We start from the raw sequence: 17410 nt of genomic DNA, 5'->3' as shown, positions 1-17410 counted from the left end.
GCATTCAGGCGGTAAAACAAAAATGCTTAGATATAATATCAGATTGATTTAGGGTTCTTTTCTAAGACTAAAATCGACACAGGTGGTGACCTGTGCTGTTTTATGGCATCCGCGCAGTGAAATAAAGTAATTGAGATAAAATACCAAAATGATTCTGGGCACTTTTCTGAGACTAAAATCGACACAGGTACGGACCTGTGGTGTTTTTTGCCACACAGGCAGTGAAATGAAGGATTTCAGATAGCACACTAGAGTTATTAAGGGTCCTTTTCTCACACTAAAACCGACACAGGTACGGACATTTGGTGTTTTTTAGCATCCTGGCTGTCAAATGAAGTTCTTGACATAAAATATCAGATTCATTTAGGGTGCTTTTCTAAGACTAAAATACACACAGGTACGGACCTGTGGTGTTTTTTGGCATCAAAGTGGTAAAATGAAGTTGTTGAGATAAAATACCAAAGTGATTCAGGGTGCTTTTCTAACACTAAAATTGACACAGGTACGGACCTTTGGTGTTTTATCCCATCCAGGCAGTGAAATGAAGTACTTCAGATAAAATACCAGAGAGATTCAGGGTGGGTTTCTGCCACTAAAATCGACACAGGTATCGACCTGTGGAGTTTTATGGCATCTAGGCAGTCAAATAAAGTAGTTGAGATAAAATACCAAAATGATTCTGGGCGCTTTTCTGAGACTAAAATCGACACAGGTACGGACCTGTGGTGATTTTTGGCACACAGGCAGTGAAATGAAGGATTTCAGATACGACATTTGAGTTTTTAAGGGTCCTTTTCTCACACTAACACCGACACAGGTACGGACCTGTGGTGTTTTTTGGCATCCTGGCAGTCAAATGAAGTTCTTGATATAAAATACCAGATTGATTTAGGGTGCTTTTCTAAGACTAAAATACACACAGGTGTACCTGTGGTGTTTTTTGGCATCAAAGGTGTAAAATGAAGTTGAGATAAAATACCAAAGTGATTCAGGGTGCTTTTCTAACACTAAAATTGACACAGGTACGGACCTTTGGTCTTTTATCCCATCCAGGCAATGATATGAAGTAGTTAAGATAAAATACCAGAGAGATTCAGGGTGGGTTTCTGACACTAAAATCGACACAGGTACGGACAGTTGGTGTTTTATGGCATCCAGACAGTCAAATAACGTAGTTGAGATAAAATAACAAAATGATTCTGGGCGCTTTTCTGAGACTAAAATCGACACAGGTACGGACCTGTGGTGCTTTTTGCCACACAGGCAGTGAATTGAAGGATTTCAGATACAACACTACAGTTATAAAAGGTCCTTTTCTCACACTAAAACTGACACAGGTACGGACGGACCTGTGGTATTTTTTGGCATCAAAGCGGTAAAATGAAGTTGTTGAGATAAAATACAAAAGTGATTCACGGTGCTTTTCTAAGCCTAAAATTGACACAGGTACGGACCTTTGGTGTTTTTTGGCATTCAGGTGGTAAAACAAAAATGTTTAGATATAATATCAGATTGATTTAGGGTTCTTTTCTAAGACTAAAATCGACACAGGTGGTGACCTGTGCTGTTTTATAGCATCCGCGCAGTGAAATAAAGTAGTTGAGATAAACTACCAAAATGATTCTGGGCGCTTTTCTGAGACTAAAATTGACACAGGTACGGACCTGTGGTGTTTTTTGCCACACAGGCAGTGAAATGAAGGATTTCAGATAGCACACTAGAGTTATTAAGGGTCCTTTTCTCACACTAAAACTGACACAGGTACGGATATTTGGTGTTTTTTGGCATCCTGGCTGTCAAATGAAGTTCTTGACATAAAATATCAGATTGATTTAGGGTGCTTTTCTAAGACTAAAATACACACAGGTACGGACCTGTGGTGTTTTTTGGCATCAAAGTGGTAAAATGAAGTTGTTGAGATGAAATACCATAGTGATTCAGGGTGCTTTTCTAAGACTAAAATTGACACAGGTATGGACCTTTGGTGTTTTTTCCCATCCAGGCAGTGAAATAAGGTAGTTCAGATAAAATAACAGAGAGATTCAGGGTGGGTTTCTGACACTAAAATCAACACAGGTACGGACCTGTGGTGTTTTATGGCATATAGGCAGTCAAATAAAGTACTTGAGATAAAATACCAAAATGATTCTGGGCGCTTTTATGAGACTAAAATCGACACAGGTACGGACCTGTGGTGTTTTTTGCCACACAGGCAGTGAAATGAAGGATTTCAGATATTACACTACAGTTATCAAGGGTCCTTTTCTCACACTAAAACCAACACAGGTATGGACCTGTGGTGTTTTTTGGAATCCTGGCGGTCAATTGAAGTTGTTGACATACAACATCAGATTGATTTAGGTTGCGTTTCTAAGACTAAAATACACACAGGTACGGACCTGTGGTGCTTTTTGGCATCAAAGTGGTAAAATGAAGTTGTTGAGATAAAATACCTAAGTGATTCAGGGTGCTTTTCTAACACTAAAATTGACACAGGTAAGGACCTTTGGTGTTTTATCCCATCCAGGCAGTGAAAAGAAAAAGTTCAGATAAAATACCAGAGAGATTCAGGGTGGGTTTCTGACACTAAACTCGACACAGGTATGGACCTGTGGTGTTTTATGGCATCCAGACAGTCAAATAAAGTAGTTGAGATAAAATACCAAAATGATTCTGGGCGCTTTTCTGAGACTAAATTCGACACAGGTACGGACCTGTGGTGTTTTTTGCCACACAGGCAGTGAAATGAAGGATTTCAGATATTACACTAGAGTTATTAAGGGTCCTTTTCTCACACTAAAACTGACACAGGTACGGACCTGTGGTGTTTTTTGGCATCCTGGCGGTCAAATGAAGTTCTTGACATAAAATATCAGATTGATTTAGGGTGCTTTTCTAAGACTAAAATACACACAGGTACAGACCTGTGGTGTTTTTTGGCATCAAAGTGGTAAAATGAAGTTGTTGAGATAAAATACCAAAGTGATTCAGGGTGCTTTTCTAAGACTAAAATTGACACAGGTACGGACCTTTGGTGTTTTTTCCCATCCAGGCAGTGAAATGAAGTAGTTCAGATAAAATACCAGACAGATTCAGGGTGGGTTTCTGACACTAAAATCGACACAGGTACGGACCTGTGGTGTTTTTTGGCATCAAAGCGGTAAAATGAAGTTGTTGAGATAAAATACAAAAGTGATTCACGGTGCTTTTCTAAGCCTAAAATTGACACAGGTACGGACCTTTGGTGTTTTTTGGCATTCAGGTGGTAAAACAAAAATGCTTAGATAAAATATCACATTGATATAGGGTGCTTTTCTATGACTAAAATCGACACAGGTACGGACCTGTGGTGTTTTTTGGCATCAAAGCGGTAAAATGAAGTTGTTGAGATAAAATACAAAAGTGATTCAGGGTGCTTTTCTAAGCCTAAAATTGACACAGGTACCTTTGATGCTTTTTGGCATTCAGGCGGTAAAACAAAAATGCTTAGATAAAATATCAGATTGATTTAGGGTGCTTTTCTAAGACTAAAATCGATACAGGTGGGGACCTGTGCTGTTTTATGGCATCCACGCAGTGAAATAAAGTAGTTGAGATAAAATACTAAAATGATTCTGGGAGCTTTTCTGAGACTAAAATCGACACAGGTACGGACCTGTGGTGTTTTTTGCCACACCGGCAGTGAAATGAAAGATTTCAGATAGCACACTAGAGTTATTAAGGGTCCTTTTCTCACACTAAAACCGACACAGATGTTTTTTGGCATTCTGGCCATCAAATGAAGTTCTTGACATAAAATATCAGATTGATTTAGGGTGCTTTTCTAAGACTAAAATACATACAGGTACGGACCTGTGGTGTTTTTTGGCATCAAAGTGGTAAAATGAAGTTGTTGAGATGAAATACAAAAGTGATTCAGGGTGCTTTTCTAAGACTAAAATTGACACAGGTACGGACCTTTGGTGTTTTTTGGCATTCAGGTGGTAAATCAAAAATGCTTAGATAAAATATCAGATTGATTTAGGGTGCTTTTCTAAGACTAAAATAGACACAGGTATGGACCTGTGGTGTTTTTTGCCACACAGGCAGTGAAATGAAAGATTTCAGATAGCACACTAGAGTTATTAAGGGTCCTTTTCTCATAGTAAAAACGACACAGGTACGGACCTTTGGTGCTTTTTGGAATTCAGGCGGTAAAACAAAAATGCCTAGATAAAATATCAGATTGATTTAGGGTGCTTTTCTAAGACTAAAATCGACACAGGTACGGACCTGTGGTGTTTTATGGCATCCAGGCAGTCAATTAAAGTAGTTGAGATAAAATACCAGAATGATTCAGGGCACTTTTCTGAGATTAAAATCGACACAGGTATGGCGGACCTGTGGTGTTTTTTGCCACCCAGGCAGTGAAATGAAGGAGTTGAGATATAACACTAGAGTTATTAAGGGTCCTTTTCTCACACTAAAATCGACACATGTATGGACCTGTGGTGTTTTTTTCCCATCCAGGCAGTCAAACGAAGTTCTTGAGATATAATAACAGATTAATTCAGGGGGCTTTACTGAGAGTATAATCAACACAGATAAGGACCTGTGGTGTTAGTTGCATCATGGTGGTAAAATGAAGTTGTTCAGATAAAATACCAGTGTGTTTCAGGGTACTTTTCTGAGCCTAAAATCCATAGAGGTACAGACCTGTGATGTTTTTTGACATTCAGGTAGTCAAATGAAGTAGCCGAGATAAAATATTGAGTGATTCAGGGTTCTTTTCTCAGACTAAAAATTGTACGGACCTGTAGTGTTTTTCAGCATCCAGGCGGTCAAATGAAGTTGTTGACATATAATATCAGATTGATTTAGGGTGCTTTTCTAAGACTAAAATACACACAGGTACGGACCTGTGGTGTTTTTGTGCATCAAGGCGGTAAAATGAAGTTGTTGAGATAAAATACCAAAGTGATTCAGGGTGCTTTTCTAAGTCAAAAAATTGACACAGGTATGGACCTGTCGTGCTTTTTGGCATTCAGGCGGTAAAACAAAAATGCTGAGATAAAATATCAGATTGATTTAGGGTGCTTTTCTAAGACTAAAATTGACACAGGTACAGACCTGTGGTGTTTTATGGCATCCAGGCAATCAAATAAATTAGTTGAGAATAAATACCATAATAATTCAGGGTGCTTTTCTGAGACTAAAATAGACACATATACGGATCTATGGTGTTTTTTGCCACCCAGGCAGTGATATGAAGGAGTTCAGATATAACACTAGAGTGATTAAGGGTCCTTTTCTCACACTAAAATCGACACAGGTACGGACCTGTGGTGTTTGAGACATCAAGGTGGTAAAATGAAGCTGTTCACATAAAATACCAGACTGATTCAGGGTGCTTTTCTGAGCCTAAAATCCACACAGGTGGCATTTTTTGCCATCCAAAGACTCAAATGAAGTAGTTGAAATAAAATATCAAGAGTGATTCAGGGTGCTTTTCTCACACTAAAAATCCACACAGGTACGGACCTGTGCTGTTTTTTGGCATCCAGGCAGTCAAATGAATTTGTTAACATACAATACCAAATTGATTTTGTGTGCATTTCTAAGACTAAAATACACAAAGTTACGGGCCTGTGGTGTTTTATGGTATCCAGGCAATCAAACAAAGTTCCTGTGATAAAGCATCATATTGATTTTGGGTGCTTCTCTAAACTTAAAATCGACACAGGTACGGACGGACCTGTGGTGCTTTTTCCCATCCAGGCAGTGAAATGAAGTAGTTCAGATAAAATACAAGATATATTCAGAGTGCTTTTCTGACAATAAAATCGACACAGGTACGGACCTGTCGTGTTTTTTCGCATCAAGGCAGTAAAATGAAGTTGTTGAGACAAAGTACCAAAGTGATTCAGGGTGCTTTTCTAAGTCTAAAATTGACACAGGTACGGACCTGTGGTGCTTTTTGCCATCCAAAGACTCAAATGAAGTAGTTGAAATACATTATCAAGAGTGATTCAGGGTGCTTTTCTCACACTAAAAATCAACAAAGGTATGGACCTGTGCTGTTTTTTGGCATCCAGGCAGTCAAATGAATTTGTTGACATACAATACCAAATTGATTTTGGGTGCTTTTCTAAGACTAAGATACACAAAGGTATGGACCTGTGGTGTTTTATGGTATCCAGGCAATCAAACAAAGTTCCTGTGATAAAGCACAGATTGATTTTGGGTGCTTTTCTAAACCTAAAATCGACACAGGTACGGACCTGTGGTGTTTTTTCCCATCCATGCAGTGAAATGAAGTAGTTCAGATAAAATACAAGAGAGATTCAGGGTGCTTTTCTGATAATAAAATCAACACAGGTACGGACCTGTGGTGTTTTTTTGGCATCAAGGCGGTAAAATGAAGTTGCTGAGATAAAATACCAAAGTGATTCAGGGTGCTTTTCTAAGTCTAAAATCGACACAGGTACGGACCTGTGGTGCTTTTGGCATTCAGGCGGTAAAACAAAAATGCTGAGATAAAATATCGGATTGATTTAGGGTGCTTTTCTAAGACTAAAACTGACACAGGTACGGACCTGTGGTGTTTTATGGAACCAGGCAATCAAATAAATTAGTTGAGAATAAATACCACAATCATTCAGGGCGCTTTTCTGAGACTAAAATCGACACAGGTAGGGACTTGTGGTGTTTTTTACCGCCCAGGCAGTGAAATGAAGGAGTTCAGATATAACACTAGTTATTAAGGGTCCTTTTCTCACACTAAAATCGACACAGGTACGGACCTGTGGTGTTTTTTCCCATCAAGGCAGTCAAACGAAGTTGTTGAGAAATAATACCAGATTAATTCATGGGGCTTTACTGAGACTATAATCAACACAGGTACGGACCTGTGGTGTTTGTGGCATCAAGGTGGTAAAATGGAGTTCTTCAGATAAAATACCAGAGTGATTCAGGGTGCTTTTCTGAGCCTAAAATCCACACAGGTACGGACCTGTGGTGTTTTTTGCCATTCAGGTAGTCAAATGAAGAAGTTGAAATAAAATATCGAGTGATTCAGGGTTCTTTTCTCAGACTAAAAATAATCACAGGTATGGACCTGTGGTGGTTTTTCACATCCAGGCGGTCAAATGAAGTTGTTGACATAAAATACCAGATTGATTTAGGGTGCTTTTCTAGGACTAAAATACACACAGGTACAGACCTGTGGTGTTTTATGGCATCCAGGCAATCAAATAAATTAGTTGAGAATAAATACCACAATCATTCAGGGCACTTTTCTGAGACTAAAATCGACAAAGGTATGGATCTATGGTGTTTTTTGCCACCCAGGCAGTGAAATGAAGATGTTTAGATATAACACTAGAGTGATTAAGGGTCCTTTTCTTACACTAAAATCGACACAGGTATGGACCTGTGGTGTTTTTGACATCTAGGGGGTAAAATGAAGTTGTTCACATAAAATAACAGAACGATTCAGGGTGCTTTTTTGAGCCTAAAATCCACACAGGTACGGACCTGTGGCATTTTTTGCCATCCAAAGACTCAAATGAAGTAGTTGAAATAAAATATCAAGAGTGATTCAGGGTGCTTTTCTCACACTAAATATCAACACAGGTACGGACCTGTGGTGTTTTTTGGCATCCAGGCAGTCAAATGAATTTGTTGACATACAATACGAAATTGATTTTGGGTGCTTTTCTAAGACTAAAATACACAAAGGTACGGACCTGTGGTGTTTTATGGTATCCAGGCAATCAAACACAGATCCTGTGATAAAGCATCAGATTGATTTTGGGTGCTTTTCTAAACCTAAAATCAACACAGGTACGGACCTGTGGTGTTTTTTGGTATCAAGGCAGTAAAATGAAGTTCTTGAGATAAAATACAAAAAGTGATTCTGGGTGCTTTTCTAAGCCTAAAATTGACACAGGTATGGACCTTTCTTTTTGGCATTCAGGCAGTAAAACAAAAATGGTGAGATAAAATATCAGATTGATTTAGGGTGCTTTTCTAATTCTAAAATCAACACAGGTACGGACCTGTGGTGTTTTATTGCATCCAGGCAGTCAAATCAAGTAGTTGAGATAAAATACCAGAAAGATTCAGGGCGCTTTTCTGAGACTAAAATCGACAAAGGTACGGACCTGTGGTGTTTCATGCCACCCAGGCAGTGAAATGAAGGAGTTCAGATATAACACTGGAGTTATTAAGGGTCCTTTTCTCACACTAAAATCGACACAGGTATGGACCTGTGGTGTTTTTTTCCATCCAGGCAGCCAAACGAAGTTGTTGAGAAATAATACCAGATTAATTCAGGGGGCTTTACTGAGACTATAATCGACACAGGTACGGACCTGTGGTGTTTGTGCCATCAAGGTGGTAAAATGAAGTTGTTCAGATAAACTAAAATACACACAGGTATGGACCTGTGGTGTTTTATGGCATCCAGGCAATCAAACAAAGTTCCTGTGACAAAACATCAGATTGATTTTGGGTGCATTTTTAAACCTAAAATTGACACAGGTATGGACATGTGGTGTTTTTTCCCCATCCAGACAGTGAAATGAAGCAGTTCAGATAAAATACCAGAGAGATTCAGAATGGTTTTCTGACAATAAAATCAACACAGGTACGGACCTGTGGTGTTTTTTGGTATCAAGGCAGTAAAATGAAGTTGTTGAGATAAAATACCGAAGTGATTCAGGGTGCTTCTCTAAGTGTAAAATCGACACAGGTACAGACCTGTGGTGCTTTTTGGCATTCAGGTGGTAAAACAAAAATACTGAGATAAAACATCAGATTGACTAAGGGTGCTTTTCTAAAGACTAAAATCGACACCACACCTGTGGTGTTTTATGGCATCCAGGCATACAAATAAAGTAGTTGAGAATAAATACCACAATGATTCAGGGGGCTTTTCTGAGACTAAAATCGACACAGGTATGGACCTGTGGTGTTTTTTGCCACCCAGGCAGTGAAATGAAGGAGTTCAGATATAACACTAGAGTTATTAAGGGTCCTTTTCTCACACTAAAATCGACACAGGTACGGACGGACCTGTGGTGTTTTTTCCCATCCATGCAGTCAAACGAATTTGTTGAGAAATAATACCAGATTAATTCAGGGGGCTTTACTGAGAATATGATTGACACAGGTACGGACCTGTGGTGTTTGTGGCATCAAGGTGGTAAAATGAAGTTCTTCAGATAAAATACCAGAGTGATTCAGGGTGCTTTTCTGAGCCTAAAATCCACACAGATACGGACCTGTGGTGTTTTTTGCCATTCAGGTAGTCAAATTAAGTAGCTGAAATAAAACATCGAATGATTCAGGGTTCTTTTCTCAGACTAAAAATCATCACAGGTATGGACCTGTGGTGTTTTTTGGCATCCAGGCGGTCAAATGAAGTTGTTGACATAAAATACTAGATTGATTTAGGGTGCTTTTCTAAGACTAAAATACACACAGGTATGGACCTGTGGTGTTTTATGACATCCAGACAATCAAATAAAGTTCTGATGAAACATTAGATTGATTTTGGGTTCTTTTCTAAACCTAAAATCGACACAGGTACAGACCTGTGGTGTTTTTTCCCATCCAGGCAGTGAAATGATGTAGTTCAGATAAAACACCAGAGATATTCAGGGCGGTTTTTTGACGATAAAATCAATATAGGTACTGACCAGTGGTGTTTTTTGGCATCAAGGCGTTAAAATGAAGTTGTTGAGATAAAATACCAAAGTGATTCAGGGTGCTTTTCTAAGCCCAAAATCGACACAGATACGGACCTGTGGTGTTTTTTGCCATCCAAGCAGTGAAATGAAGGACTTCAGATATAACACTAGGGTTATTAAGGGTCGTTTTCTCACACTAAAATCGACACAGGTACGGACCTATGGTGTTTTTTCCCATCCAGGAAGTCAAACGAAGTTGTTGAGAAATAATACCAGATATATTCAAGGGGCTTTACTGAGACTAAAATCAACACAGGTACGGACCTGTGGTGTTTTATGGCATGCATCCTGGCATTCTTTCTTCATCCATGTCCCTACATTCCTCTCCCCTCATCCTCATTTCCCTGATCAGCTATTCCCTTCTCAATTCTAAATCTTCATATCTTCTCAACCTCCAGGTTGTTAACTCTTTTAAACCAGGAAACTCAATGAAGTGACTGATATTCACTCTCACTTTGCCAGCTATTCTAGCATTCCAAGCCTTTGTCTCACTTTGATGTGCTGAATGTGTTGTTGCCAGACTTCTGGCATCTATAATCTTGCTTTCTTTTCCTGTATTCAAACCCAGCTTTAAATGAGAAATCAAGATGCTAACACAATTAGCTCATAAAAAACAAAAATATTCACCTTATAAGCAGTTCCCTCAACAACCGTAAAGGTTCTCTCCAGCTTGCCAGATAATATGTTTATTTCCTTCTGAATAGTTCGAGTATCAGCAAGCACACGATCAATCTCTTGTTTTTGTTTACGAACCTTGGCACTGATATCAATTATTCGCTTGGTGTATGCAGATCTGAAAAAATATGTTATTACTGAGAAATATGATAAGGACAAAGGAACAACATAAACAGAGATTTTTTTTACCAAAGTAGTTCTGTCATACCCAGATAGCATCAAGAAAAAACAAACAGCCTCATCCAACAACATCCACAACCAAGTCCCTCAGACTATTCCTTGTTTTTATTTTCATGTTTAAGACTCCAATCACAGACAAAAGTCCACATCAAGGCTGGGCCCTAACTGAAATATAAAGAAAATTATTAAACAGAAAAAGAAAGGACAAGGGAAAGTATTCATGAATTTCTGAGAAAATTAAAAATCTGTCTTTCGAATGCCAGGACACAGTTATTGGGAAAGACATGAAAAAGTAGAGAGTTCCAAAGCTTCGACATGTAGGGAAAGAAGCAGTTATCAAAACGGACCCTCCTTGAGTTGCTGATGGCCACACAATAATCATGTGATACAGCAGCTTGCTGAGTATTGCATGGTCTAGCTAATGCTGTGGGCACAAAAGCAGCAGCTCTCAGGAGCAAAAATCAAAGTAATACCCATAGAAGAGGGAAAGTGAGCCAACACTGCAGTGCAAAGCAAGGGGGTCAAGTCTGGAAGTTAGCTTGGGACAGTTTATATGGCGGATCACTTTCGACAAATCAATCCCTTGTATATATGGAGCAAATGGTCAGAAGAGAAGTTTCAACATCTAAACGAGGACATCCAGTTTCTTAGAGGCAGACTTAGCTATTCCTGTAATGTGGGATTTCCAAGAAAGAGTGGATGTTACAGTAGTACCAAGTATGTTCACTGAGTCAAGAAGTGGAATTACAGAACTGTTAAAGGAGTGACAAGAGTTGTGTGGAGCTATGGATACAGACAGAGGTAGAAACTGGATCTTGGAGGCATTGAACTTGAGAAGAAATTTTCTACCCCCACTGAGATATCCTGTCAAGGTCTGGGTTTACTGAGGAAGCTGTGTCAAGACGAGAAGCAGATCGAGCGAGAGAAGAGGGAGCAGAATTGAAGGATGTGGATGAATGCAGTGTTTGAGTTGTCAGCATATGAGTGCATTGGATTATTTAAGAGGAGAGGAAATCACTGGAAAAAGTGAGAAAAAGCGTAGGGACAGGACAGAACCTTGAAGGACACCACTGTTGATGGAAAAAAGAGGAGAGGCTTGATCCATCAAGAACCAGAAAGATATATCAGCCAGGAAGGAAGCTAAATATTAAGGAAAAAAGTGAGGGAGGGAAGCCAAAAGAAGGGAGCTAAGAAATGAGGCCTTAATCCCAAACCCTGTCAAAAACCACAGATATGTCACGGGTAACAACACATTACTCACCAAAATCTTTCAGGGATAATGACCAGACCTTAATAAGATAAGAAAGAACATTAACAGTGGATCTCATGTTATGGAAGCCATAGTGGTGATCAGGGAGAAATCTGTAATTCTTGAGGTGTTTAAGGATATGGGAGTTGAGGAGGGATTCTAAGACCTTGGGAATGGTAGATATCAAAGCAATAGGACAATAGTTTGATGGGTCAGAACGGTCACCCTTCTCAAGAATGAGATGTATCAATGCATGCTTCCAAGGATGAGGAAAAGCTTTGGTTTCTAAACAGAAACAGAACAGATGAGCAAGCACAAGCACAAGTTCACAGGCTCTTTCACCTGTACTAAGTAATCTTTATATAAAATTTTTTGAAACAAAATTACTAAAGGATATCTTACCTCCTAATGCAATTTGGTTTAGGTATGTAGATGATGTTCTTTGTGTTTGGCCAACAAATGAAAATTTACAAATATTTCTCCCCTTACTTAACAATTTAGTACTTTCCATCAAATTTACTGTAGAAAATGAAAATAATGGTATGTTACCATTTTTATATTGCATGATCCATAGGCAAGGAAACAAGTTTAGCATATACAGAAAACCTACCAATGTATGCTCATATTTCCATTATTACTCATCTCAACATGACAGAGTTAAATTATCATTTCAATCTATATTCCTTAGGGCATTACATATTTGCACTCTAGAGTATATTGATGATGAGTTTAAGAAGATATATTCTACTGGATCTAAAATAAGGTTCCCTAGATCTTTCATTGATAAATCCCTTAAGCAGCAAAGAAATCATTTTAGAGAGTTGAGCCCAAACCTCCCATTAACACCAAGTATCTTTTAGTTCTCCCTTTAAATAATAATTTTACTTTACTTACCAAGTTGCTTAAATCATTTAATGTAAATGTAGCCTTCAGCAACAATAATACTATAAAGAATATATAAATCAGGAATTCACCAGAAAATTCTCCTGGGTGCATCTATAAAGTGCCATGTAGAAATTGTGATAAGTTTTATGTTGGGAAGACTGGCAGACTGGTAAGGATCTTTCTGTTAGACTTAAGCAACATAAATGTAGTATAAGAACGAGACAAGAATCAAATGCCTTGTTTAATCGCGTTAAAAACTATGATCATTGTATTGACTGAAGTAATGCCATCTCAGTTATTAACTCTACCTCTATTACCACGAGAAATATAAAACAATCTTCTATTATTAAATACACAAAGCATTATAATCTTAATATCAGTGATGGTTTATATAAATTAGATAACTTTATTGTTGATAAAATTTATAAAATGATGAGTTTATGATACCATCGTTGTCTGTCTTGGACAATAGTGTTTACCAAATGATGTCCTAGCTACATCTCTCCGTTGTAAATGAACAGACTGTTATATTTCTCTCTTGTGTCTCGTGAACTCTTAGGAATATACTTGATCATGAGCAAAATTGTGATCCTTTCCAACATACACATGTATGTACATACACGTCCACACATGCACATATACATACCTATACATTTCAATGTATACATATATATACATACACAGACATATACATATAAACACATGTACACAATTCATACTTGCTGCATTTATTCATTCCCATTGCCATCCCACTACACATGAAATGACAACCCGCTACCCCTGCACATGTGTGAGGTAGCACTAGGAAAACACAACAAAGGCCACATTCATTCACACTCAGTCTCTAGCTGTCATGTATAATGCACCAAAACCACAGCTCCCTTTCCATATCCAGGCCTCAAAAAACTTTCCTTGGTTTACCCTAGACGCTTCACATGCCCTAGTTCAATCCATTGACCGCACATCGACCCCGGTACATCATATCGTTCCAATTCACTCTATTCCTTGCATGCTTTTCACCCTCCTGTATGTTCAGGCCCCGATCGCTCAAAATCTTTTTCACTCCATCCTTCCACCTCCAATTGGGTCTCCCACTCCTCGTTCCCTCCACCTCTGACACATATATCCTCTTTGTCAATCTTTCCTCACTCATTCTCTCCATATAGCCAACCATTTCAATACATTCTCTTCTGCTCTCTCTCAACCACACTCTTTTTATTACCACATATCTCGCTTACCCTTTCATTACTTATTCGATCAAACCACCTCACACCACATATTGTCCTCAAGCATCTCATTTCCAACACATCCACCCTCCTCCACACAACCCTATCTATAACCCACGCCTCGAAACCATATAACATTGTTGGAACCACTATTCCTTCAAACTTACCCATTTTTGTTTTCTGAGATAATGTTCTTGCCTTCCACGCCTTTTTGAATGCTCCCAGAACTTTCACTCCCTCCCCCACCCAGTGACTCACTTCCGCTTCCATGGTTCCATCTGCTGCTAAATCCACTCCCAGATATATAAACCACTTCACTTCCTCCAGTTTTTCTCCATTCAGACTTACCTCCCGATTGACTTGTCCCTCAACCCTACTATACCTAATAACCTTGCTCTTATTCACATTTACTCTCAGCTTTCTTCTTTCACACACTTTACCACACTCAGTCACCACCTTCTACAGCTTCTCATCCGAATCAGCCATCAGCGCTGTATCATCAACAAACAATACCTGACTCACTTCCCAAGCCCTCTCATCCATAAGAGATTGCATACTTGCCCCTCTCTCCAAAAGTCTTGCATTCACCTCCCTAACAACCACATCCATAAACAAGTTAAACAACCACAGAGACATCATGCACCCCTGCCGCAAACCAACATTCACTGAGAACCAATCACTTTCATCTCTTCCTACTCTTCCTGCCTTACATCCTCGATAAAAACATTTCACTGCTTCTAACAACTTGCCCCCCACACCATTTACTATTAATATCTTCCACAGAGCATCTCTATCAACTCTATCATATGCCTTCTCCAGATCCATAAATGCTACATACAAATCCATTTTTTTTTTCTAAGTATTTCTCAAATACATTCTTCAAAGCAAACACCTGATCCACACATCCTCTAACACTTCTGAAACCACACTGCTCTTCCCCAATCTGATGTTCTGTTCATGCCTTCACCCTCTCAATCAATAACTACCCATACAATTTCCCAGGAATACTCAACAAACTTATACCTCAGTAATTTGAACACTCACCTTTATCCCCTTTGCCTTTGTACACTGGCACTAAGCATGCATTCCGCCAATCCTCAGGCACTTCACCATGAACCGTACATATACTGAAATTCCTCACCAACCAGTCAACAACATAGTCACCCCCTTTTTTAATAAATTCCACAGCAATACCATCCAATCCCGCCACCTTGCCGGCTTTCATCTTAGGCAAAGCTTCCATTACCTCTTCTCTCTTTACCAAATCATTCTCCCTGACCCTCTAACTTTGTACACCACCTCAACCAAAACACCCTATATCTGCCACTCTATCATCTAACACATTCAACAAACCTTAAAAATACTCACTTCATCTCCTCACATCACCACTACTTGTTATTACCTCCTAATTAGCCCCCTTCACCAATGTACCGATTTGTTCTCTTGTCTTATGCACTTTATTTACCTCCTTCCAAAACATCTTTTTATTCTCCCTAAAATTTAATGATACTCTCTCACCCCAACTCTCATTTGCCCTCTTTTTCACCTCTTGCACCTTTCTTTTGACCTCCTGCCTCTTTCTTTTATACATCTCCCAGTCATTTCCACTATTTCCCCGCAAAAATCTTCCAAATGCCTCTCTCTTCTCTTTCACTATAAATCTTACTTCTTCATCCTACCACTCACTACCCTTTCTAATTTGCCCACCTCCCATGCTTCTCATGCCACAAGCATCTTTTATGCAAGCCACCACTGCTTCTCTAAATACATCCCTTTCCTCCCCCACTCCCCTTACCTCCTTTGCCCTCACCTTTTTCCATTCTGAATTCAGTCTCTCCTGGTACTTCCTCCCACAAGTCTCCTTCCCAGGCTCCCTTACTCTCACCACTCTCTTCACCCCAACATTCTCTCTTCTTTTCTGAAAACCTCTACAAATCTTCACCTTTGCCTCCACAAGATAATGACCAGACATCCCTCCATTTGCACCTCTCAGCACATTAATTACCAAAAGTCTCTCTTTCACACATCTATCAATTAACACATAGTCCATCATCAATTAACACATAATCCAATAACACTCCGCATTCCCTCCACCTCTGACACATATATCCTCTTTGTCCATCTTTCCTCACTCATTCTCTCCAAGTGGCCAAATCATTTCAATACACCCTCTTCTGCTCTCTCTCAACCACACTCTTTTTATTACCACACATCTCTCTTACCCTTTCATTACTTAATCAAACCACCTCACACCACACATTGTCCTCAAGCATCTCATTTCCAACACATCCACCCTCCTTCGCACAACCCTATCTATAGCCCACGCCTCGCAACCATATAACATTGTTGGAACCACTATTCCTTCAAACATACCCATTTTTGCTTTCCAAGATAATGTTCTCGCCTTCCATACATTTTTCAACACTCCCAGAACTTTCGACCCCTCCCCCACCCCGTGACTTACTTCCGCTTCCATGGTTCCATACGCTGCCAAATCCACTCCTAGATATCTAAAACACTTCACTTCCTCCAGTTTTTCTTCATTCAAAGTTACCTTCCATTTGACTTGTCCCTCAACCCTACTGTACATAATATCCTTACTCTTATTCACATTTACTCTCAGCTTTCTTCTTTCACAAACTTTACCAAACTCAGTCACTAGCTTCTGCAGTTTCTCATCCAAATCAGCCACCAGCGCTGTATCATCAGAGAACAACAGTTGACTCACTTCCCAAGCTCTCTAATCCACAACAGACTGCATACTTGCCCCTCTCTCCAAAACTCTTGCATTCATCTCCCTAACTACTCCATCCATAAACATATTAAACAGGCATGGAGACATCATGTACCCCTGCCACAAACTGACATTCACTCAGCCAACCACTTTCCTCTCTTCCTACTCGTACACATGCCATACATCCTCAATAATATATATATATATATATATATATATATATATATATATATATATATATATATTTATCTATTTATTTTGCTTTGTTGCTGTCTCCTGCATTAGCATGGTAGCACAAGGAAACAGACGAAAGAATGGCCCAACTCACCCACATACACATGTATATACAAACACGTCCCGACACGCAAATGTACATACCTATACATCTCAATGTATACATATATATACACACACAGACATATACATATATACACATGTACATAATTCATACTGTCTGCCTTTAGTCATTCCCATTGCCACCTCACCACACATGAAATACAAACCCCCTCCCCCCTCATGTGCGCGAGGTAGCGCTAGGAAAAGACAACAAAGGCCCCATTCGTTCACACTCAGTCTCTAGCTGTCATGTAATAATGCACCGAAACCACAGCTCCCTCTCCACATCCAGGCCCCACAAACCTTTCCATGGTTTATCCCAGACGCTTCACATGCCCTGGTTCAATCCATTGACAGCATGTCGACCCCAGTATACTAAATCGTTCCAATT

The 17410-nt window shown here is 39.3% G+C and overlaps 1 protein-coding gene and 1 pseudogene across 1 annotated transcript in view; both read right to left on the bottom strand.

Annotated features, from left to right (window-relative positions):
• Positions 1-17410, bottom strand: part of LOC139751156 (coiled-coil domain-containing protein 22 homolog) — a 314331-nt pseudogene that overhangs the window by 59830 nt on the left and 237091 nt on the right.
• The window catches only part of LOC139751613 (coiled-coil domain-containing protein 22-like), a 338143-nt gene that overhangs the window by 180948 nt on the left and 139785 nt on the right, over positions 1-17410 (bottom strand). The window lies entirely within an intron of this gene.

This window comes from Panulirus ornatus, chromosome 11 (assembly GCF_036320965.1).
Source record: "Panulirus ornatus isolate Po-2019 chromosome 11, ASM3632096v1, whole genome shotgun sequence".
Lineage (NCBI taxonomy): Eukaryota > Metazoa > Arthropoda > Malacostraca > Decapoda > Palinuridae > Panulirus > Panulirus ornatus.
Note: the sequence above shows the minus strand (reverse complement) of the source record. Positions and strands in the feature narration are given on the sequence as shown.